At 47.7% G+C, this 24,443-nt stretch overlaps 1 protein-coding gene across 7 annotated transcripts in view; it reads right to left on the reverse strand.

The window, feature by feature from the left end:
* Window positions 1-24,443, reverse strand: part of corin (corin, serine peptidase) — a 420,139-nt gene that overhangs the window by 221,099 nt on the left and 174,597 nt on the right. The gene's annotated exons all lie outside the window — the stretch shown is intronic.

The raw sequence follows: 24,443 nt of genomic DNA on the forward strand, positions 1-24,443 counted from the left end.
CATACCTTTCAGTTTCTTTTTATCAACATGTAACCCTTCATGCATTACTCTCGTATTGCTCCAGGATTGGATTCTGAACCACTAATTCCTTTCTTCCCTCATATTTCACCTATTAACGACAAGCGCATTTTGCTTCTTAGTGTCACGTGGAAACCTCCATGTCACACCACACTAATGCTTTTTACTTCCTGTTCCTCTTTTAACCTGATGTTTCAGACTGCTGTAAGGCTTCCTGCACAGCCTTGACTGCAGTGCTCATGTTTTCTCTTCTCAGAAAATTCCAAATCACCACCTACAGAAGTCCTCTCACTCCTCATTTGAATGTGTGTTAGAGATCCTGGGAAGCCATTCAACTACCTCTTTGCGAACAAAGATATAGGAAGGCCATAACATCTGCAGATTTGTTTGGGCCATCTGTAACGCTGGAGCGTAGACACAACAAAAAGAGACAATGGTTGACATTTCCATTTCCAGAGACTATATTCCCCTGCTGGAGTGGAATTGGAACTTCCCTCTCAAGAAGCAATTCAGCACCTCTTGCTGTGCAAATTTATGCTTGGCAAGGAATACGAGGGATTCCCGCCATTTTGAGCAGGCAGCTGATAACGAGGTAGGTTCACACGGCTGGGCACCAGCTCCCCCCCCCCCCCACCCACATAGCTGCCTCCCCTGCCATGCCCCCCCACCCGGCATCACAGATCAGCCCCCCACCCCCGATTTTCTGAGGGGATCCCTGAAGTGGTCCCCCTGTTTAGGGGGTCTCTGTGGGGTCTCTTTATTTAGGAGGTCTCGGAGCGGGGGGGGGGGGGGTGAAATGGGCATGTCTGGCATGGGAAGGGAAGGGGGGGGTTGCCCTTGGGTGGATTTTGCGGGCAATCCCCTTAAGGGGTTATGCCCTTGAACCATGGTGGCGGTCCACCATGTCAGGGCCATGTTTGTTCATATCTGTTGTCTGTGCCCATGTGATTCCCAGTCCAGGAACGAATCCCGATTCCGCCACGTGCTGATCCCATTTTTACCCTGACACCCGATTCTCTACCACATTGGGAACCCCGCTACCAGTGGCGGCAGCAAATTTAACCCAATGACATGGCAGCATCAGAAATTACAAAGGAGTAGTTCCCACCTCTTCATCTTTCTTCCCTCTCAATAACCTAAAGTAAAATGCCACTGTCCAACAAGCTCCAACTTCACCCATAGTGAAATTCACTCTATTCATTCTGTCGCTCTAGGTTTTCCAACCCCGCTGGAATGGCCTGTAGTCTCCTGGAATCAGCATCAATTTCCCGATGGTTATTTAAAAAAAATATTTTTATTCGTTTTTTTAACATTTTATACATAAAACGAAACAATGGTAGCACGGTGATGCAGTGGTTAGCACTGCTGCCTCGCGGAGCCGAGGACACGGGTTCAATCCCAGCCTCGGGTCACTGTCCATGTGGAGTTTGCACACTCTCCCCGTGTCTGAGTGGGTCCCACCCCCACAACCCAAAGATATGTAGTGTAGGTGGCTTGGCCACGCTAAATTGCCCCTTAATCGGAAAAAAAAACAATGCAAAATAACAAGGTCACCAAAACCCCCCCATTTGACCAACACCGTAACTCAAAAAATAGCCCTCCCATCCCTACCCGCCCCACCAAACCCCTTACCCCCAAGCAGCTGACGGTAACCAACTCTTTAAAGTGAAGAACAAATAGACCCTATTTCTTATGGAACCCCTCAATTGCACCCCCCCCCCCTCAAGGTAAACAAACTTCTCCAAATACAGGAACTCCATGAGGTCCCCAAGCCTACGGAGGCACTGGGCTGACCTCCAACTCAACAGGACCCGCCTGCAAGCAGGGGACATGGCTCCAAATCAAAAGTGGAAGATCGCCTACTTGTTGCTGAAAAAAGACCCCCAGAATTATTCCAACTTCGGGCAGGACCAGAACATATGTACATGGTTGGCCAGACCTCTCTCACACTGTTCGCAAGTGTTCTCCACTCTCTCAAACAATCGCCTCATCCTTGACCTCATCAGGTGCACCTTGTGCACCACCCTTAACTGTATCAACCCAGCCTCGCACACGAGGTTGAGGCATTTAACCTCCGCCATATATCACATGACAGACCCTCCTCCAATGCCATCCCCAGCTCCACTCCAATTTGGCCTTAATCCCCTCCAGCGATGCCATATCCTCCAAAATCTTCCCTTAGATTGCCATGATGACCCTCCTCCCTCCAACCCCATCAGCGACAATGCGCTCCAACAAGGAGGAGGGAGATATCACCAGAAACATCGGGAAAAACATCCTTGCAAAGTCCCGTACCTGCATATACTATAGGCATCCCCCTCGCGGAATCCCAAACATCTCCGTCAACTCCTCCAAACTTAGGGCTGCACGGTGGCGCAGCGGTAGCACTGCAGTCTCATGGCACCGAGGTCCCAGGTTCGATCCCGGCTCTGGGTACTGTCCGTGTGGAGTTTGCACATTCTCCCTGTGTCTGCGTGGGTTTTGCCCCCACAATCCAAAGATGTGCAAGGTAGGTGGATTGAACACGTTAAATTGCCCCTTAATTGGAAAAGATGAATTGGGTACCCTAAATTTTTTTTTTTTTTAAACGCCTCCAAACTTGCAAACCGCCCCTCCAAAAATAACTCCTCCCATCGCCGAAACCTAGCATCCAGTGCCGCCAGCTCAAACACATGTGGCGGGATTCATCCCCACGCCATCAGGTAATTTGCGGGCGTGAGTGCGATGCCGGCGAAACGGAGGATCCCGCCAATGGCGAATCCAGCCCATGATTCTCTCAAATCGGCATCAGCTTCGACCCTGCCCCTAACTTAAAATGCTGCCAAAATTGCCTCCATATCATCAGTGTGGCTACCACCACCGGACAACCCAAATATTTCTCTAGACGTACGGGAGCTGCGCCGTTGCCAGCTCCCACAACCATGACCTCCTACAAGGGCCTGTCTCCATCCTCAAACATATTGCTTCCGCTCTCTGCCCCAGCACCGCACCTTCTCGGCATTCGCCACCCAATAATAATACATCAGATTCAGAAGAGCCAAACCACTTGACTGTCGCCCCTCTGAAGCACCGTCTTCCGAATCCTCGCCACCTTACGTGGCCATACAAATGATTAAATCAGCCATTCCACCCCCATAAAGAACGCCTTTGGCAAAAAGACCGGTAAGCACTGGAATTAAAGTCAAAAGCATGGCAAGATCTTTACCACCTCCATCCAGCCTGCCAATGATAGGGGGAGGCTGCCCCACCTCAACAAATTTCCCTTGACCTTGCCCACAAGGCTCGTAAAATTCAACTTACGGAGCCGGGACCAGTCCCGAGCCACCCAGGTACCTGAAGTGAGCAGTCACCACACAAAATGGCAATCCCCACAAGTCAGTTCCTACTCCCACAGACAAAACCAAAAGGCACTCGCTCCTCTCCAAATTCAATTTGTAGCCTGAAAAATCCCCAAATCGCCTGAGCAGTCCCATTATATTCCCCACCATGGGATCCGGGTTAGAAATATACAACAAAAGGTCGTCAGCATACAGGGACGCCCTATGCTCCACCCCTCATCACTAACCCCCTCCAATTATCCGAGCACCTCAGCAATGGCCAAGGGCTCTTTCGCCAGCGCAGAAAATAGGGGGGACATGGGGCATCCCAGCTTGCTCCCCTCTGGAGCTGAAAATATCCCAAGTTCACCACATTTGTATAAACACTCACCTTCGGTTCCTTATATAACAATTTGACACAGTAAACTTAGGCCCAATCCCAAACCTCTCCAACATTGCAAACAAATAATTCCACACTACTCGATCAGACGGCTTCTCTGCATCCAGTGCCACCACCACCTCCAGCTCCCCCGCTTCTGATGGGCAGAGCACCACGTTTAAAAGCGCCGCACATTCGACGACAATTGTCTGCCCTTTACAAACTCCGTCTGATCCTCCCCGATCACCTGCGGGAGGCCTCCTCCAACCTAAGCGGCAACACTTTGGCAAGAACCTTGGCATCCATATTTAACAGGGATATTGGCTGATATGACCCACACCCCATGGAGTCCTTATCCTTTTTTTAACAACAGCAAAGTAGATGCCTGTCCCATCATCACCAGGAGCCACCACATCCTCAAACATCCCCACCAACAGCGGCACCAGCCTATCCAAAACCTTCTTATAGAATTTCACTGGGAACCCATTCGGGCGCAGTGCTTTACCTGTTTGCATCTTCCCTATCGCCGTCCAAATATCCTCAATCCCCATTGGCTCCTCCAACCCTGCCCTCTCCTACTTTAGGATACTCCAGCCCCTCCAAGAACTCGCTCATAACCGACTCATGCACCAGGGGCTTCCACCTATACAAATTCTTATGAAACTCCTCAAATATCCTGTTCACTTGCTCCAGCACCACCACCGGCCCCTTCGTCCCATCCCAGACCTGAACAATCTCTCGCCCGGCCGCCTGCTGATGGGAGTTGCCCTGCCAGAAAGTGACTGGCCTTTTCACTGTACTCCTACATCACACCCTTCACCCAGCTGAACCGGCGTACCACTTTCCTTGTAAACAAAAGGACAAATTGCGTCTGCAGTTCGTTTCTACTGGACAAAAGCTCCGGAGTGGGATCTTCCACATATTTCCCATCAACTTCCAAGATTTCATTTACCAGCCGCTGTCTCTCCTCTCTTGTCTCTCTGCATCTTATACGAGATGATCTCACCCCTTACCACCGCCTTCAACACTTCCCAAACCACCCCCGGCGAGGCCTCTCCATTCCTATTAAACCCCATATAATCGTCAACCAACTTTGCCATCCTCAGTCGAGGGGGTGAGAGAGGCTGATATTTTGGCCTTTGCTTCCCCTATAGCCAGGGAAGAATCTTGCTCGGATGGCAGGACTTGGAGCTGCCGAAAGCGGGAGTGTGGGTGAGCGACCTGGCGGAATTCCTGAGACTGGAGAAAGTCAAGTTCGTCTTGAGGGCGTCGGCGGATGGGTTCACTCAGAAGTGGAAGCCATTTATTGATTTCTTTAAGTAGGTTTGAGGGGTTAGCGGGAGGGGGAATGGGGGGGTTAAGAGGGTTAAAATGGGGAAGGCGGGTGTTATTAGGCGACCAGGTGGGGAGTGGGTGTTGAGTTGTTTATAATGTTGTTTGGTTGTTCTGCTTTTGTTTGTTTACATGAAAATGCCTTGAATAAAATATGATTAACAAACCTTTGCCATGCTCACACAAAAACTCAGATCCGCAAGCAGCCCCACATCCAAACTCCACACCGGCCTCTGTGCAGGCCCCTTCTCCAGGACCACATCCAACCTCCACGCCAGCCTCTGTGCAGGCCCCTTCTCCCGGACCATATCCAACCTCCAGGCCGGCCTCTGCGCAGGCCCCTTCTCCAGGACCACATCCAACCTCCACGCCAGCCTCTGTGCAGGCCCCTTCTCCAGGACCACATCCAACCTCCAGGCCGGCCTCTGTGCAGGCCCCTTCTCCAGGACCACATCCAACCTCCAGGCCGGCCTCTGCGCAGGCCCCTTCTCCAGGACCACATCCAACCTCCACGCCAGCCTCTGTGCAGGCCCCTTCTCCAGGACCACATCCAACCTCCAGGCCGGCCTCTGCGCAGGCCCCTTCTCCAGGACCACATCCAACCTCCAGGCTGGCCTCTGTGCAGGCCCCTTCTCCCGGACCACATCCAACCTCCAGGCTGGCCTCTGTGCAGGCCCCTTCTCCAGGACCACATCCAACCTCCAGGCCGGCCTCTGTGCAGGCCACTTCTCCCGGACCACATCCAACCTCCAGGCCGGCCTCTGCGCAGGCCCCTTCTCCCGGACCACATCCAACCTCCAGGCCGGCCTCTGTGCAGGCCCCTTCTCCAGGACCACATCCAACCTCCAGGCCGGCCTCTGCGCAGGCCCCTTCTCCAGGACCACATCCAACCTCCAGGCCGGCCTCTGTGCAGGCCCCTTCTCCAGGACCACATCCAACCTCCAGGCCGGCCTCTGCGCAGGCCCCTTCTCCAGGACCACATCCAACCTCCACGCCAGCCTCTGTGCAGGCCCCTTCTCCAGGACCACATCCAACCTCCAGGCTGGCCTCTGTGCAGGCCCCTTCTCCAGGACTACATCCATTAATTGCGGACTATGATCCAAAATAACAATCACCGTGTGTTCCACTTTCCTCACCCCCGACAACAAGGCCTCAACCATAATAAAGAATTCAATCCTCGAATATACCTTATGCACTGGTGAAAAAAGATTACTCTCTGCCCCTAGGCCCGCTCCCCCCATCTCCATCATATACACTGCCAACACCCTCGCAACCCCTCACCACCCCCAACCACCTGAAGGGGGTCATCTAGCGTGGGTTAGATCAATCCATCTTCGGATACACCACTATATTTACATCCCCCACTAAAATTAACTGATAACTGATGCGTGTCCTGGCTCCGGATGGCCGCCAACATCCTCTTCATAAACCCTACATCATCCCAATTCGGGGCATACACGCTAACCAACACCAACAACCTCCCCTCCAAAGCACCTATTACTATAATGTATCTGTTCCCCTGATCTGCCACCACTTTCGCCATTGAATTAATTCATTATCTTTATTGTCACAAGTAGGCTTACATTAGCACTACTTTGAAGTTGCTGTGAAAATTCTCGAGTTGCCACACTCCGGCGCCTGTTCGGGTACACAGAGGGAGAATTTAGAATGTCCAATTCACCGAACAGCATGTCTTTCGGGACGATCGAGTCATTGGATGACTAAATCAATAGAGGTACCTGGCTGGAACGTAAAGTAAAAACATCCAAGCATCTTTCGCTTATAATCTGTAACTCAATGTTACGAATTGTAGAGTGCAAACTTCACTTTTACCATATGACTGTTTGAAGTGGTTTAGAACTTCACCAATTTTGCTCAAAGTTAGAGAGATCCATCACTGTTATGGTCAACTCTGTGTGGCACAATTCCTGGTGTGGCTCAGGAGCCCCACTCTGGCATGACTGTCTCTGCTGCAGAGTGGGCTGAGAATAATAATAACCTTTATTAGTGCCACAAGTCGGCTTACATTAACACTGCAATGAAGTTACTGTGTAAATGCGGGATTTGCTGGCTTCTGTTTTCTCTGTAGCCCTCTTCTTAACCAGCTAAGCTTTCATTTTCTGCTTGCTTTCTCCAATGCAACTCCAAACAGTCAGCCGCCAGAAGTCATAACTATCAGAGTCTGGTCTCCTAGTTGTCAGTAACAATGTACGCCTATCTTGCTGATTATTGTTTATTGTTGATGGGTGCAAATGTGGGAGAAAATGTGAAAAAGGAGGAGAATAAAATTTAAAAAAAAAAACAAAAACAATGTACGCCATCTTCGTGTCTCACTTGTGGCAGGTCCTGGCCAGTTCAATGTGTATAAAAGTTTTTGATATACAGCCATCATCAAACCGATGGTCGTGGCCATGCCAGTGAAGATGTCACTGGTTTAGCAATGACTGTACAGTGATGGAATTAGTACGCACCAGAGACATCAGTATTATTTTGCATCATGAACTATCACTGTAGAAATCTATCAATTGAGTTTGAATGAACTTCAACTCACTCTAGAACGCAATTGTTTAAGTATCTCAGTTTGACCTCTTTTGAAGTACTGTAATCATATTTCATAGAGCAAACAACTTTTCATAAAATAATTAAAAACACATATACTAAAGCCACAGCTATGGTGCACAGCAATTAACTATGGATTATCAAAAGCAAAACAATTTTGAAAAGTACAATGATCCCCAATTCTTGTGGTTCCACTTCAATAATGTTAATGTAATTCTTGTGAGGCAGGAGACACCATTGTGCATGTTGCTTAATCCAAGAGAAAATAGAACCGTTTCAAACTCTGAGACTTTACTGTCAAAAATAGGTGCTCCAGTTGGCAGGATTAGTTAGATGGTATCATGGTTTGGCACCCATGACTGGATGCGAGGTTTACACATTGACACAACAAAAACAGCTGCTGGAAAAGAATAACCCCGTTTGTACGAGAGTGGCCACAAAAGTCATTCCTAGGTTTTGGTCTGTCTATTTTAAGCCTATATATAACACAGCTACATTTATTTTTAAAGTATGTTTATTGAGGGTTTAAATTTTGACAAACGCAACAAAATCACATGAATGATACAGCACAGCAAACAATAATGAAGGCTTAGCAAATGTGAATAGAGAGGGGACAGGAGAACAGCAGTAGAATGAGCTTGATACAATTATTCAACATAACTTGATGCCTCTCTCAGCCCAACCAGGAAACAAGGGAGAAACAGGATAAGGCCATGAAAACATGGTAAAATGGCACACACCTTCCCACGCAGCAATTGCCATGGGAGCTCAGGGTAATTTTTCAAAAATATATTTTTATTCAAGCTTTTTCCATTTTATACAGAACACCAAAACAACACATCCCACCCAAACAACACCCTCAATCACAAACCCCACCCACTGAAAAAACCAAACACCGAAATCCCCCTCACTTTAGCAACTAACGGTGACCAGCTCTTTGAAATACAGAATAAACCAACTCCGATAGAACCCCTCAATCGCTCCCATCACGGCGTACTGGACTTTCCAGGTATAGGAACTCCATCAAGTGTAAGTTCAGAGTAGATTTTTTGCACCATATTTGGGCGCACACCAATACATATCTCCCTCCATTCCAGCAACGCCAGTGGCACCAAGGACACACCGCCACCTCCACTCCTCGGATGCCAGGCCCAACTGCACACATGCAGCAACCAATCATGGTTCTTCATACCACCCTTTAAAAAAAAAGCAAACTTACAATGAAAATACGCGAGAACCCCAGCTCTAAAAGGATTTTACACCTGTATCACACGACACAACTGTCATGTGAGAGTACCTTTAAGAAATGGGTGTTTAGGACTTCCGGTTGCGGCTATGCAGAGCTAAGTCACATGTTCGGCAGCTCCCGCTGGGAACGGACTTTTGGGCTCTTTAAAGGGCCCCCAACGGAATTTTTTCAACATTTCCAGGTGTGGGAAGAAGACTGCAACATTCCCCCGACAGTGTCCCCCAGGAATGGTATGTCTCTTGGTTACAAGACCCGGCAGAAACAGTAAAAGATTTGGCTGGAGCTGCAGGAAAGACAAAAGTCTCTTCCAGCATGCAGGCAGGGGAAGGGCAAGCTTAAAGGCTTCAAGCTGACTTGAGGGCCTTTATTAAAGGTGAATTCTAGCAGCAGAGGGAACAACTGTGAAAAGATCTCATCAAGGCCATTGAAGAAGCGGGGCGAGGCTTCCGGTGGCGGCCATGGAGGAGTAGGTCGCGCATTCGGCAGCTCCCGTCTGGAACGGACTCTCAGACCTTTTTCAGGAGTTTCCACAGACCTTTTGGGGCAGATTGGTGAAGCGAACACTGACAAAAGGATTCCCACTCGAGACTTCCGGTTACGGCTATGTGGAGCTAAGTCGCACATTCGGCGGCTCCCGCAAAAACAGACATTTGGGCTGTTTTCAGGGCCCCCAACGGCACTTTTTCTATGTCTCCCGATGTGGGAAGGAGTTAATAACAGCTCCCCATCAGTATATGGCTTTAACTAGGAGCGGGGCGACAAAAAAGGTGGTGGTGGACCCGAAGAAGGGAGGGAAGAAGGACAAAATGGCGGCGGGCGGAGACCAGGCAGCGTGGAGGCAGTGGGCGGAGGAGCAACAGGAGGGTATCCAGCGCTGCCTCAGAGAGATTAAAATGGACCTGCTAGAGCCGATGAAGGCTTCTATTGAAAAGCTGCTGGAGACACAGACGGCCCATGGGGTGGCGATCTGAGAGGCTCGACAAAAGATCTCGGACAATGAGGATGAGATCTAGGCCTGGTGGTAAAGGTGGAGGCGCACGATGCTCTCTACAAGAAATGGCAGGAGCGGTTCGAGGAGATGGAGAATCGGTCGAGGCGGAAGAATCTGCGGATTCTGGGCCTCCCGGAGGGGCTGGAGGGGCCGGACGTGGGGGCCTATGTGGTCACCATGTTGAACTCGCTGATGGGAGCGGGGTCCTTCCAGGGGCCCCTGGAGCTGGAAGGGGCCCATAGAGTGCTGGCGAGGAGGCCCAAGGCTAATGAGCCTCCGCGGGTGGTGCTGGTGTGGTTCCATCGGTTCGTCGATCGGGAGTGTGTGCTCAGGTGGGCCAAGAAGGAGAGGAGCAGCAGGTGGGAGAATGCAGAGGTTCAAATATACCAGGACTGGAGAGCGAAGGAGCCGAAGAGGAGGGCCGGGTACAATCGAGTGAAGGCCGTGCTGCACAGGAAGGGGGTAAAGTTTGGCATATTGCAGCCGGCGTGACTTTGGGTTACCTACAAGGACCGGCAGCATTACTTTGAGTCTCCGGAGGAGGCGTGGGCCTTTGTTCAGGCCGAGAAGTTGGACACAGATTGAGGGTCGGGATGGGCGATTGGGGACTGCGGTGGATATGTTATGCCTATTTGTAGTTCGGGAGGGGGGGGGGGCCTTTGCATTGTTTTGGGTTTCTTTTTCTCTGTGTTTTTCTTTTTCGGGCATGGGAGGGTGGATGGGGCGGGTTGGGCACTGTTTTGGTTGGTGGCGGGGCCTGGTAGGTGGAGAGCGCAGGCTTTTTCCCGCGCTGAAGACTGGGGGGGCGGGGCCGGGGCGGGGAAGCGAGGATTGTTTCCCGTGCTTAGAACAGAGGGGGGAGGGGGAGAGCCTGTGGATGGGGGAGCGGGAGAGGAGGGTGTGCCACACAATGGGAGGAGTCGAAGGGGAGGCGGAAGTGGCCGGGGTCAGCTGACTTACGGAAGTGCAATGGGGAGAGTAAACCAGCTAGGATGGGTCCTAGCCAGGGGGGGGGGGGTGGAATCGAGTTGCTGCTGCTAAGGTCAAGGAGGAGCTGGAGCGAGTGGGGGCGGCAAATGGGGGTATGCCGCTGTGGGGAACGGGCCGGGTGTGGGGTGCGGGCGCGTGGCTGGCCGAGGAGGGGTCATGGCTACTCGGCAGGGGAGGGGGGGCGGGTAGCCCCCTGATCCGGCTGATAACCTGGAATGTAAGGGGACTGAATGGGCCGGTTAAGCGGGCCCGCGTGTTTGCGCACCTGAAGGGGCTCAAGGCGGATGTGGTTATGCGCCAGGAGACACACCTGAAGGTGGCAGACCAGGTAAGATTGAGGAAAGGGTGGGTAGGTCAGGTGTTTCACTCGGGGCTAGATGCCAAAAATCGAGGGGTGGCGATCTTGGTGTGAAAGAAGGTGTCATTCGAGGCGTCGAGCATTGTGGCAGATAATGGAGGTAGGTACATAATGGTAAGTGGTAAGTTGCAGGGAGAGAGGGTGGTACTGGTCAATGTGTATGCTCCGACCTGGGACGATGCGGGTTTTATGCGGTGTATGTTGGGTCAGATCCCAGACTTGGAAGTGGGGGGCCTGAAAATGGGGGGAGACTTTAACACGGTGTTGGATCCGGCATTGGATCGCTCCAGGTCTAGGACGGGTAGGAAGCCGGTGGCGGCTAGAGTGCTGAGTGGATTTATGGACCAAATGGAGATTAGCAAGGTCGGGGGCTAGGGAATTTTCATTCTTCTCACATGTCCATAAGGCTTATTCTCGAATCGACTTTTTGATTTTGAGTAGGGCACTGATAGCGAGAGTAGAGGATACCGAGTATTCGGCAATAGCCATTTCGGACCACGCCCCGCATTGAGTGGACTTGGAGATGGGGGAGGAGAGGGACCAGCGCCCGCTGTGGCGCTTGGAGGTGGGGCTGTTGGCGGACGAGGAGGTGAGCAAGCGGGTCCGAGGAAGTATAGAGAGGTACTTGGAGACCAACGACAACGGGGAGGTCCGAGAGGGGATGGTATGGGAGGCATTGAAGGCGGTGGTGAGGGGAGAGCTGATCTCCATTAGGGCCCACAAGGAGCGGAGGGAGCGGGGAGGAGAGGGAGAAGCTGGTGGGGGAGATGGTGAGGGTAGACAGGAGGTATGCGGAAGAGCCTGAGGAAGGATTGTTGAGGAAGAGGCGCAGACTCCAGGCCGAATTCGACCTGGTGACCACCAGGAAGGCGGAGGTGCAGTGGAGGAAGGCCCAGGGGGCGGTCTACGAGTATGGGGAAAAGGCAAGCCGGATGCTGGCGCATCAGCTTCGGAAGCGGGACGCAGCTAGGGAGATCGGGGGAGTTAAGGACAGGGGAGGGAGCGTGGTGCGGAGTGGGGTTGGCATCAATGGGGTCTTCAGGGACTTCTACGAGGAATTGTACCGATCCGAGCCCCCACGGGAGGAGGGAGGGATGGGCCGTTTCCTGGACCAATTGAGGTTTCCAAAGGTGGAAGAGGGACTGGTGGCGGGACTGGGGGCCCCGATTGGGCTGGAGGAGCTAATCAAAGGGATAGGAAGCATGCAGGCGGGGAAGGCACCAGGGCCGGACGGTTTCCCGGTCGAGTTCTATAAAAAATATATGGATCTGTTGGGCCCGCTGTTAGTTAGGACCTTTAATGAGGCAAGGGAGGGGGGGCTTTACCCCCGACGATGTCCCGGGCACTGATCTCCTTGATCCTGAAGCGGGACAAGGATCCTCTGCAATGTGGGTCTTACAGACCGATTTCCTTGCTAAATGTAGATGCCAAGGTGCTGGTGAAGGTCTGAGCCACGAGGATTGAGGATTGTGCGCCGCAGATCATCCATGAAGACCAGACGGGGTTTGTGAAGGGGAGGCAGTTGAACGCAAATGTGCGGAGGCTTTTGAACGTTATCATGATGCCGGCGAGGGAGGGGGAGGCGGAGATAGTGGTGGCGATGGACGCTGAGAAAGCCTTGGATAGGGGAGAGTGGGGGTACCTGTGGGAGGTGCTGAAGGGGTTCGGGTTTGGGGAGGGGTTTGTCAGGTGGGCTCGGCTGTTGTATGAGGTCCCGATGGCGAGTGTGGCCACAAATAGGAGGTTTTAGTACTTTCGGTTGCACCGAGGGACAAGACAGGGGCGTCCCCTGTCCTTCGCACTGGCGATTGAACCCCTGGCTATGGCACTGAGAGAGTCGAGGAACTGGAGGGGGTTGGTGCGGGGTGGGGAGGAGCATAGGGTGTCGCTTTATGTGGACGACCTGCTGTTGTATGTGGCGGACTCGGTGGGAGGAATGCCAGAGGTAATGAGGATCCTTAGGGAATTCGGGGACTTTTCGGGGTAGAAGCTCAATATTGGGAAGAGCGAGCTGTTCGTAGTTCAGCTAGGGGACCAGGAGAGGGGGATTGGCGAGCTCCCACTAAAAAGGGCGGAGAGGAGCTTCAGGTATTTGGGGGTCCAGGTGGCCAGGAGCTGGGGGGCCCTGCATAGGCTTAACTTTACAAGGCTGGTGGAGCAAATGGAGGAGGAGTTCAAGAGGTGGGACGCGTTGCCACTGTCCTTGGCGGGTAGGGTGCAGTCAATCAAAATGATGGTGCTCCCAAGGTTTTTGTTCCTTTCCAGTGCCTCCCCGTGTTTATCCCAAAGGCTTTTTTCAGGCGGGGTAACAGGAGTATAATGGGGTTTGTGTGGGCGCGAGGGACTCCGAGGGTGAGAAGGGTGTTCCTGGAGCGGAGTAGAGATAGGGGGGGGGCTGGCGCTGCCCACCCTCTGTAGGTACTACTGGGCCGCCTATGCGACGATGGTGCGCTAATGGGTGATGGAGGGTGAGGGGGCTGCATGGAAGAGGTTGGAGACGGCGTCCTGTGTGGGTACGCGTCTGGGGGCGCTGGCAACGACGCCACTGCCGCTCCCTCCAAGGAGGTATACCACGAGCCCGGTGGTGGTGGTGGCCCTCAAAATTTGAGGGCAGTGGAGGCGGCATAGGGGGGAAGTTGGGGCCTCGGCATGGACCCCATTACGGGGGAATCACCGGTTTGCCCCAGGAAGAACAGGTGGAGGGTTTTCGGGGTGACGTAGGGCATGGATACGAAAGTTGGGGGACCTGTTTGTGGACGGGAAGTTTGCGAGTCTGGGTGAGCTGGAGGAGAAGTACGGGCTCCCCCCGGGGAACACCTTCAGGTACTTACAGGTAAGGGCGTTTGCCAGACGGCAGGTGGTGGAATTCCCGCGGCTACTGCCACACACAGTACAGGACAGGGTGCTCTCGGGGGGGGGGGGGGGGGGGGGGGGGGGGGGGGGGAGAGAGGGGAAGATCTCGAAAACTTACCAGGTGATGCAGGAGGAGGAGGAGGCCTCGGTGGTGGAGTTGAAAGGTAAGTGGGAGGAGGAGTTGGGAGAGGAGATCGAAGAGGGGAAGTGGGCAGATGCCCTAGGGAGGGTGAACTCTTCCTCTTTGTGCGCGAGGCTCAGCCTCATACAGTTTAAGGTGCTGCACAGGGCACACATGACCGGGACAAGGATGATCTGTTTTTTTGGGGGTGAGGACAGGTGTGTTAGGTGCTCAGGGAGCCCAGCAAATCACACCCATATGTTCTGGGCATGCTCAGCGCTGGAGGAATTTTGGAAGGGCGTAGCGAGGACGGTATCGAGGGTGGTAGGATCCAGGGTCAAACCGGGCTGGGGGCTCGCAATATTTGGGGTGGCAGGGGAGCCGGGAGTGCAGGAGGCGAAAGAGGCTGGTATTCTGGCCTTTGCGTCCCTGGTAGCCGGGCGAAGGATTCTCCTTCAGTGGAGAGATGCGAGGCCCCCTAGCGTGGAATCCTGGATCAGCGATATGGCAGGGTGAAATTCGCCTTGAGAGGGTTGGTACAAGGGTTCTTTAGGCGGTGGCAACTGTTCTTAGACTTTCTGGCAGAATGATAGACATTGGTCAATGGCAGCAGCAGCTCGGGGGGGGGGGTTTACTTTATTTTTGTTTATGTTATTTACACTGGAGGGTCTGAGGGGGTGTGTATACCTGTTGTGTTAAGTCGGGGTGTTAATGTTAATGTATTATTTATGTACAGGGGGGTAGGGGTTTTGGGGGTTGCTTTTTTAGATTGTGTTTTGTATTTAACCCTGTTGGGTTCTTTTTTCTTTCTCATTTTGGTATTGATATTTTATGAAAACCTTTAATAACAATTATTTAAAAAAAAGAAGAAATGGGTGTTTATAAATGGGTGTGTATATAAATATCTGCAGTGAGAGTACCTTTAAGAAATGGGTGTTTACTACTGCCGTGATGTCAGAGAGTGGGTGGAATTGGGCTGTCTGTCAGCTTTTTACTTTCGCTTTTGGCTTTTTGCTGCAGGGTGGGTTTGGTTTCATTTTAGTTTTGGAGAATCTGCAATCACAGCAGGATGTGTGTGAATCTCTGCAAGCTTATGAATGTTCATTTGCTGATTTCAACATGGTAACTGTTCTCAGTAGTGAAGTTGAATCTGAGGTGCTTCTGTTAAAGGTTTTGTTTTTAAGTCTTATGGATGTTAAAAGGATTACTTAGTGTTGTAGTCTTTGGGGGTTGTATTTGAATTAATGGTTGCTATAATGTTCACTGTCTGTTTTAAAAAAGGTTAACTTGAGTCCATAGAATAAACATTGTTTTGCTTTAAAAAAATACTTTTCCATTTCTGCTGTACAACACCTGTAGAGTGGGCCGTGTGCTTCCCATACCACAATCTATTAAAAGTTGTTGGTCAGATGAACTCCATGATACACTTTGGGGTTCTCTACTCCCTGGGGTGAGCATATTGTGGTTGCTTTTCAGGTGTGGTATTCTAGTTTAAGTGGGAAGTGTGCTGTGGACAATGGCTCATTCAGAGGCCCTGAAGTTTTTGGGGGTGGAGACGGTTGCCAATCGGCACCAGTCACCAATAATGTTGCTCTTTTTAATGAGTGGAATACTATCCCACAAATCGGCACCAATAATGTTGCCAAATAACTAGATATGGCAGTTATTAATGATAATATTGCTTTTCAGAGTCGCCAGGTATCAAATGATACCACCACAAGGTTTTACTGGATATCGATCAAAGACCAAACATCCAGTTAGTTAGTTCAAGTTCAATGATAGTTTATTTACACACAAGAATTACTTCGACATGCAACACAAAATACTACAAGGTAAATTACACCTAACACTACAACAACCTGTACTTGACTTCAGACACCCGGCTTTATGCAGAGGAACAAGGCCTTTGTTCGGATCTTGGGCGGCTGGATCTGGAGAAGTGACTTCGTTTCTGCTGGGGTCATCCGTCTGGTAGCGATCGTTGGTCTTGAACTTGTCTTCTGGTCAGGATGCTACACTTGGTTTTAGGCGTAGGTCGGGGCCAAGAGAGGCCGAGCGCCGGGGCCAAGAGAGACCGAACACATGGCAGTGTCTCTTTTTATCCTTCGGGGGTTTCTTTTGGGCGGTCCTTAGCTTTGGACCCAATAATTCGGCAGGCTTCAATTACTGCCTTCGATATTAGCCAATAAAGGGGTGGGTGCCTTGATGGCTGGGCATGTCCTGAGCGGCCATTGAACTTGGCTGTTTGGGCTTCCCGGGTGAAGGGAGTGGCGCCGATGAGTCTGTATCTGTATCTGATACCTGAGTACAAGTCTTTTGTTCTGGGGAAATGGGCCATTAGAATGCAAATTGGCTGGGGGTTTCGACAGTGCCTGGTTATCCCGTGGCAAATATACACTTAAGCTCCGAGTTCGTCTGGATCCTGCATTGGCCATATTTCCCGTGATTCTTTGCAAGTGTCCATATTTCCCTTTGTAAGTGGCTATCTCAGATGGCTACAAGACGGTCACACGCAGTATGTTACGGACAGAGACTGAAAGCAGACTGTTGGATTTGGCAAAAACATTGCAATTAACATTACCAGACAATATGCAAAAAGATGAGGTAATTATGGCGGTGGCTAAGCATTTAAAGTTGCCTGAGATACAGTTTGACTCATTGGAAATGGCAAAAATTCAGTTACAAATTAAACAAATGGAACATGAAAAAGACGTAAAGCAGCTCGAATATGAAAGAGAAAGAAAGGAAAAGGAAAGAGAGAGGAAAAAGAATGAGAAAGGGAGATACAGATCAGGGAAAACGATAAAGAGAGAGGGTTTGAACTTCAGAAAATGGCCATGAAATATGACAGTCAGTTAAAATTGGCAGGCCTAAAGGGAAACGTACAGTTGGATGATAGTGATGAGGATAGTGAGAAAGAGCGTCATAGTCGAAGGGTTGGTGGGGATCTATTTAAATATGTCCAAGCATTGCCAAGGTTTGATGAGAAGGAGGTAGAAGCCTTTTTCATTTCATTTGAGAAGGTAGCTAAACAAATGAAATGGCCACAGGACATGTGGGTATTACTGATTCAAACAAAGCTGGTAGGTAGGGCTAGTGGTGTTTGCATCACTACCGGAGGAGGTATCTGGGATGTATGAGGAGGTGAAAAAAAATCCATTTTAGGTGCATATGAACTAGTGCCTGAAGCCTACAGACAAAGATTTAGAAATTTAAGGAAAGAATTTGGTCAAACATACATGGAGTTTGAAAAGATCAAACAGAGTCATTTTGATAGGTGGATAAGGGCTTTGAAAATAGACCAAACGTATGAAGCACTCAGAGAAATTATACTTTTGGAGGAGTTTAAAAATTCCAATTCCTGATGTAGTGAGAACTCATGTGGAAGAGGAGAGGGTTAAAACTGGGAGGTTAGCAGCAGAAATGGCAGATGTTTATGAATTAGTTCATAAATCAAAGCTTGGTTTCTGACATCAGTTTCAGGCTGTGAGGGATAGAAACTGGGGTCATGAGAAATGCTCAAGTGGTAAAGGTAAAGGTGATCTGATGGGAGATAATGAGAGTGTACCTCAGATTAAAAAAGAAATCCAGCAGGGTGGAAGAGACATGAAAAATTTCAAATGTTTTCACTGTAATAAACTAGGCCATATAAAGTCACAGTGTTGGTGGCTGAAGAAAAGTACTGGGAAGGCTGATGTGGTAAAACAGGATAAGACAGTGGGGTTTGTTAAAGTGGTGAAGGAAAGCCCAAGTGAAGCCAAGGAGGTGCAAAAGATTGTACAGCCTGATCAAGAGGTGATTGATAAGAAGGTGCCAGATGTCTTTAAAGAATTTACTTGTGTGGGTAAAGTTTACTCATGTGTATCAGGAGGAGCAGGTAAAGAAGTCACAATTTTAAGAGATACGGGAGCTAGTCAATCTTTAATGGTAAGAGATGAGGAGTTATGTAGTTTGGGATTAATATTGCCAGAAAAGGTGGTAATATGTGGAATTCAGGGTGAGAGGAGTAGTGTTCCATTATATGAGGTAAGGTTGGAAAGTCCAGTGAAGAGTGGTAAAGTGGCAGTAGGAATAATAGAAAAACTATCTTGTCCAGGAATACAGTTTATCTTGGATAATGGTATAGCTGGATCGCAGGTGGGAGTGATGCCTACTGTGGTTGATAAGCCAGTGGAAAACAGACAACTGAAGTGTTGAAGGACGAATATCCTGGGATTTTTCCGGATTGTATAGTAACAAGGTCGCAAAGTCACATGTTAAGACAAGAGGAGAAATCAAAGAGTGAAGATGAAATTGAAGTGCAATTATCAGAAACGATTTTTGATCAGATGGTTGAAAAAGAACAAGAACAGGTGGAGGATGAGGCGGATATTTTTAGTTCAGGAAAATTGGCGGAGTTACAAAAGAAAGATGTAGAAATAAAACGGGTGTATCAGAAAGCATACACGGAAGAGGAATTTGAGTGTATACCAGAGTGTTATTACCGTAAAAGTGATGTCTTGATGAGAAAATGGAGGCCTTTACATTTGCAGGCGGATGAAAAGTGGGCAGAAGTTCATCAAGTAGTATTGCCGGTAGGGTAGAGAAAGGAGATGTTGCGAGTTGCACATGAGGTACCAGTGAGAGGTCATTTGGGATTAAAGAAAACTCAAGGTAAAATACTCAAGGTTATTTAAAGAAGTTATGGAGAGCTTAGGAATAAAACAATTTAAATCAACTGCGTACCATCCAGAAGCGCAGGGAGCATTAGAAATTAAAGACAATGTTGAAGGCTTATTGTCACGATTACCCAGAGGATTAGGATAAAGGAATTCCATTCATACTGTTTGCGATTAGGGATGCACCTAATGAGTAAACCAAATTCAGTCCTTTTGAACTAATTTTTCGTCATGAGGTAAGAGGATCACGTAAATTGATTCAGGAAAAATTGGTGAGTGAGAAATCGGAAATTACATTATTGGATTACGTGTCAAATTTTAGGAAACAATTAAATAGAGCAGGTGAATTGGTTAGACAACATTTAAAAGTTGGACAAAATGCGATGAAACAGGTAGCGGACAAGAAATCCAAAGTTCGTAGTTTTGCCAGTGGAGATAGAGTTTTAGTGTTGTTACCAGTGGTAGGTGAGCCTTTAAAAGCAAGGTTTTGTGGACCTTATCAGATTGAAAGGAAATTAAGTGAGGTGAATTATGTAGTAAAAACGCCAGATAGAAGGAAAACTCACCGAGTGTGTCATGTGATATGCTTAAAAGGTATTTTGAAAGGGAAGGAGAGAAAATGTAGGTTTTAATGAATCTAACTCAAAGTGACGAACCAAATCCAGATGACTGTGAATTTGACATACCTCAAATTAAATTGGAAAACGAGGATGTTCTGAGAAATTGGGATAAATTGTTGAGTTACCTTCCAGAGGAAAAACAGACTGACCTAAAAGAGTTATTGAATACACGTGGGCAAGTTTGTAGAGGTAAATTGGGAAGTACTAAAATGGCTATACATGATGTAGATGTGGGAAATGCTGTTCCAATCAAACAACATCCATACAGACTTAACCCTTTAAAATTGGCACAGGTTAACAAAGAGATTGAGAGTATGCTTAAAAATGGCACAATTGAAGTGGGTTGCAGCCAATGGAGCTCACCCATAGTGATGGTACCAAAACCAGACGGTACCCAACAGTTGTGTGTGGACTATAGAAAGGTTAATGCAGTTACAAGAACGGACTCTTATCCTATCCCAAGTTTGGAGGATTGCATTGAGGGACAATCAGCTTGTATTTCCAAACTGGATTTACTTAAAGGTTACTGACAAGTACCTTTATCCGAAAGGGCGAAGGAGATTTCAGCTTTTGTGACTCCAGATGGTATATACCAATTCAAAGTTATGCCATTTGGCATGAAAAACGCTCCAGCCACATTTCAACGGTTAACTAACAAAGTCGTTTCAGGATTACCCAATTGTGCGGTATACATCGACGATCTGTAATTTTCAACCAGACATGGAATGAACATTTAAAACATCTGATGGAATTATTCGATCGACTTCAGGAGGCGGGTTTGGTGATTAAAGTGTCTAGGAAGTCTGATGAATCACACTTGAAGTGAAGGCTTTTGTGCTCAACCTAGCCATATTCAACATTAAGGTTATAGGTCAGGTGAACCTCATAATACACTTTGGAGTTTCTAAGCCCTGGCTCATGACAATACAATCTATGTTGCCCGAAAAGGCCAAAACCATGACAGAATTGTCAAACACGCCTCAGGATGTCTCGTGAATATCAACGAACAAAGCAGCTTCACTTCCACCATGCCACCACCCCAATGCCCAAGCACCCCACAGCCTAGGCCCCAGCTGTGTGAGATGGCTCAACACAATCAGCTACCTCCATCCACCCTCATGATGAGCATCGAGAACAGGATAATATAGGCCCAGTGGTTGGGGGGGGCCTAACCAACCCAAGATCTTGAAGACTGGATAAGGTGTGCTCCGTTGAACCTGATACGCCCAGCCTCCAGATCAAGATTACTAAAGCATGGCAGTCAATTTTCAAACTCAATGAGGAACTCACCTCCCACTTCTCCCCACGGACCGGGCTCACAGATAGACGACATACCATGTAGCATAATCTCAATGAATCGAAGACAGGCCCTTATCAGGGAAGGTGTTCCATTGAATACAAGGATTCTCTCCTGCACCTCCACCATTATCTGAAAGATACCTTGCAGCTCTTCAATGTGAGCTCCAAAGACCTGCACCATGGATCCAAGATTCTCATTTAGAACAACATTTTAGATAGTGGTTATCATCCCGATGCACACAGCACCGCTGGGGCGAAAGCCTGCTGACCAGAAACAACACCACTGCAAGCTGGGCCCCAACCAAGCCAACTCCGACAGCTATGGTTAAACAAGGATTCTCCCCAATTTAACTCGGCTCCTCATCGCAAAGCTCCAATCAGGATCATCCAGGGACTTAGTGTAAGACATATATTGCAAAAAAAAAGACAATTTTGAAATGTGCACCAGGATAAAATAAAAGATTGAAAGACGAGCAGAGCCTGAGCTTGCGAAAACGCAGTCGCTCCCATGCTCACATCACGTGACCCCCCTCCCACAGCCATTTTTTAAAAACTCAACACCTACGAGTAAAAACAAATGACTAAAATTGCGATATTTTTAACAAACGGGAAAAAAGGATCATCTGGTGTAAAACTTTACATGGTGATATTTTAAAGCACTTCAGGAGTGGTTTTACCATAATGTAAACCAAAAGAGTAAAGGATTCTTGCCCAAACACATAAAAGGAAAAATATTCTCAGAGTATTTGATTTATTACGCTGTGTCTGTGAGTCCATTGCAGTTTCAAAATTGGAAATGTTTGACAGTGGTTCAACATAAACCAGAGGGATTTTTAAGCAATAGAAATGTCACACTGGAACATAATATGGTACTTAGTCTGAGGTAGAATTACATCATGCAAACAGGCACGTATCTACCAAACATCTTCCACTATGACATCCCCTTGCATAGTGTAATTATTTAGGAACAGATGAAACAAAATGCAACCTTGACATACATAAAATTTAAATAATCTTTATTATCATAAGCAGATTTACATTAACACTGCAATGAAGTTACTGTGAAAGTCCCCTAGTCGCCATACTCTGGCGCCTGTTCAGGTACACGGAGGGAGAATTCGGAATGTCCAATTCATCTAACAGCACGTCTTTTGGGCTTGTGGGAGGAAACCGGAGCCCCTGGAGGAAACCCACGCAGACACAAAGAACGTGCAGACTCCACACAGACAGTGTAAAAGGTTTTCAATATATTAGATTTCTAGAATGTTGCTTTTCAAATGAAAATTCCAGTCAACCATGAAGCAGTTACCGGTTGATATTTATTTTAATCAGATTGCAGCTGAAGTAACTTATAAAGAATAGAAGGAAAGTAGAACAGGAGGACTAAAAGGGGTCACAAAATGTCCTTGGCAGACAGGATTAAGGAGAATCTCAAGGCATTTTATACGTATATTAGGAACAAGAGGGTAGCTAGAGAAAAAGTTGACCCACTCAAAGACAAAGGAGGGAAATTATGCAGAGAACCAAAGAAGTAGGTAGATCCTTAATGAGTATTTTGCATCAGTACTCACAAAGGAGTGGGACACGTTGATTGGCTCAGAGGTATATGTAAATACTTTAGAATAGGTCGTTAGTACGAGGGAGGAAGTATTAGTTATGTTAAAAAGCATTAAGGTAAACAAATCTCCAGGGCCAGGTGGCATCTATCCCAGATTACTGAGGGAGACAAGAGATGAAATTGCTGGGCCTATAACAGAAATCTTTGTTTCCTCGATGGCACAAGTGAGATCCCAGAGGATAGCAAATGTTGTCCCATTATTTAAGAAGGGTAGCAAGGATAACCTGGGTAATTACAGGCTCGTGAGCTTGACGTCAGTGATAGTGAAATTGTTGGAATGTTGCAGGCTTGGAATGCTAAAGGGCCTGTTCCTGTGCTGTACTGTTCTTTGTAATTATAAAGAAAGATTTGCATTTATATTGCACCTTTCAAAACTTTAGGATATCCCAAAGTGCTTTACAGACAATGAAGTACTTTTGAAGTGTGGTCACTGTTGTAACATAGGAAATGCAGCAGCCAATTTGCACATAGCAAGATCCACCAAACAACAATGAGATAATGATTAGAGGATCTATTCTCAGCTGATTTCTCAATTTCTTGCCACAGTGCAAGTATGATAGATTATTGTGCAACTATTGTTAGATACGCTGAAAAAGAAATTTCCTAAATATGTGTTTACGTTCGTGCTGAGCATCCTATTGCTATGAGTAACATTCTACTTAACATCCGGCTTGTTTTCCTAGAAAAGTTTCCATGTAAGTGACTTTGATGGGATTTTCCATTTCACCTGCCATTTCAATATTTTATGGTTCTTGGCAGGGTTCCAAGGCAGTGCAAAATCCCATTTGTCAGGGTAATTTCAGCTGTTTAGATGGTTCATTCCATGTACAACCATTACAAAATGGAACTCATTTAAGTTGAATGCTTCTTTAAAATCTTTAATTGTTTTTCCATCTAGCTACACTGGCTACTTATAATACTTTTAAAAATTGGATGTGGCAAAAAAATAGATCAAGAATTTTCTATGAAAAAAATAAAATGCATATGTAAAAGGCTATCACTCCATAGCAAATTTACCCTCAGGAAAAATAACATGAAAACAGCAAAGAACAATAAAACAAACCGGTGCCACAGAGTTCAGTCAGACACCTTTGTAATCTGGGGTTTTGTCCCAACAGAACTCCCTGTTGGCTATAATGGTCCTGAATGAGATAAATTGAGCAGTCTCAACAGAATTACTAACGGAAATACATCACCAATACAAAGACACCCTTAACTCTACATAAATCCATCATATGGTAGACTTTTGGTGCCAATTATAATTCTGATTGACTAATGACATGCAGAACAAATGGTGCTATTCACATTAATCAGCCTGCTGACTATTGTGGATGAAGGTTTGCAAATCTACTATAAAATTACCAGTTGAACTCATTAGTGGGAAAGAAGACAAAAGTAATTAAAGCGAACCATATTTCTTTCAGTTAAGAACCTAAGAGCTAAAAACAGGAGTCGACCATAAGGATAATCAAACCTTCTCATCAAACCTTCTCTACCATTCAATAAAATCATGGCTGATCTTCTGTCTCACCTCCATTTTCCCACACATTCACAATATCCGACGATTCCCTGAGACACCAAAAATCTATCTATCTCAGCCTTAAATATAGTCAATGATGGAGCATCCACAACCCCTCTGGGGAAGAAAATTTGGAAGATTTGCAACCTCCTGAATGAAGAAATGTTTTGCTCTGCATCTCAGTCCTAAATGATCAACCCCTTATCTGAGACTGTGCTTCTTGGGTTCCAGATTCCCCAGACAGGGGAAACAACCTTTCAGTGTCTACCCTGTTAAGTCCCTTCAGAATGTTTCAATGAGATCATCTCTCATTCTTCTAAACTCCAAAGACAAAAGGCTGAATTTACTCAGTCTCCCGTCATAGAACAACTGATTCAACCCAGGGACCACTTTATTCAACCTTTGCTGACTGCCTCAAATGCAACTAGATCCTTCTTTAAATAAGGAGAACAAAACTATGCACAAAATTCTTGGTTTGGTCTCAATTAAGCTCTGTACAACTGTAGCAATACTTCCTTACTCTTGTACTCCACTCATCTTGAATAAAAGTCAACATGCCAAT

This window comes from Scyliorhinus torazame, chromosome 3 (genome assembly GCF_047496885.1).
Source record: "Scyliorhinus torazame isolate Kashiwa2021f chromosome 3, sScyTor2.1, whole genome shotgun sequence".
Taxonomy (NCBI): domain Eukaryota; kingdom Metazoa; phylum Chordata; class Chondrichthyes; order Carcharhiniformes; family Scyliorhinidae; genus Scyliorhinus; species Scyliorhinus torazame.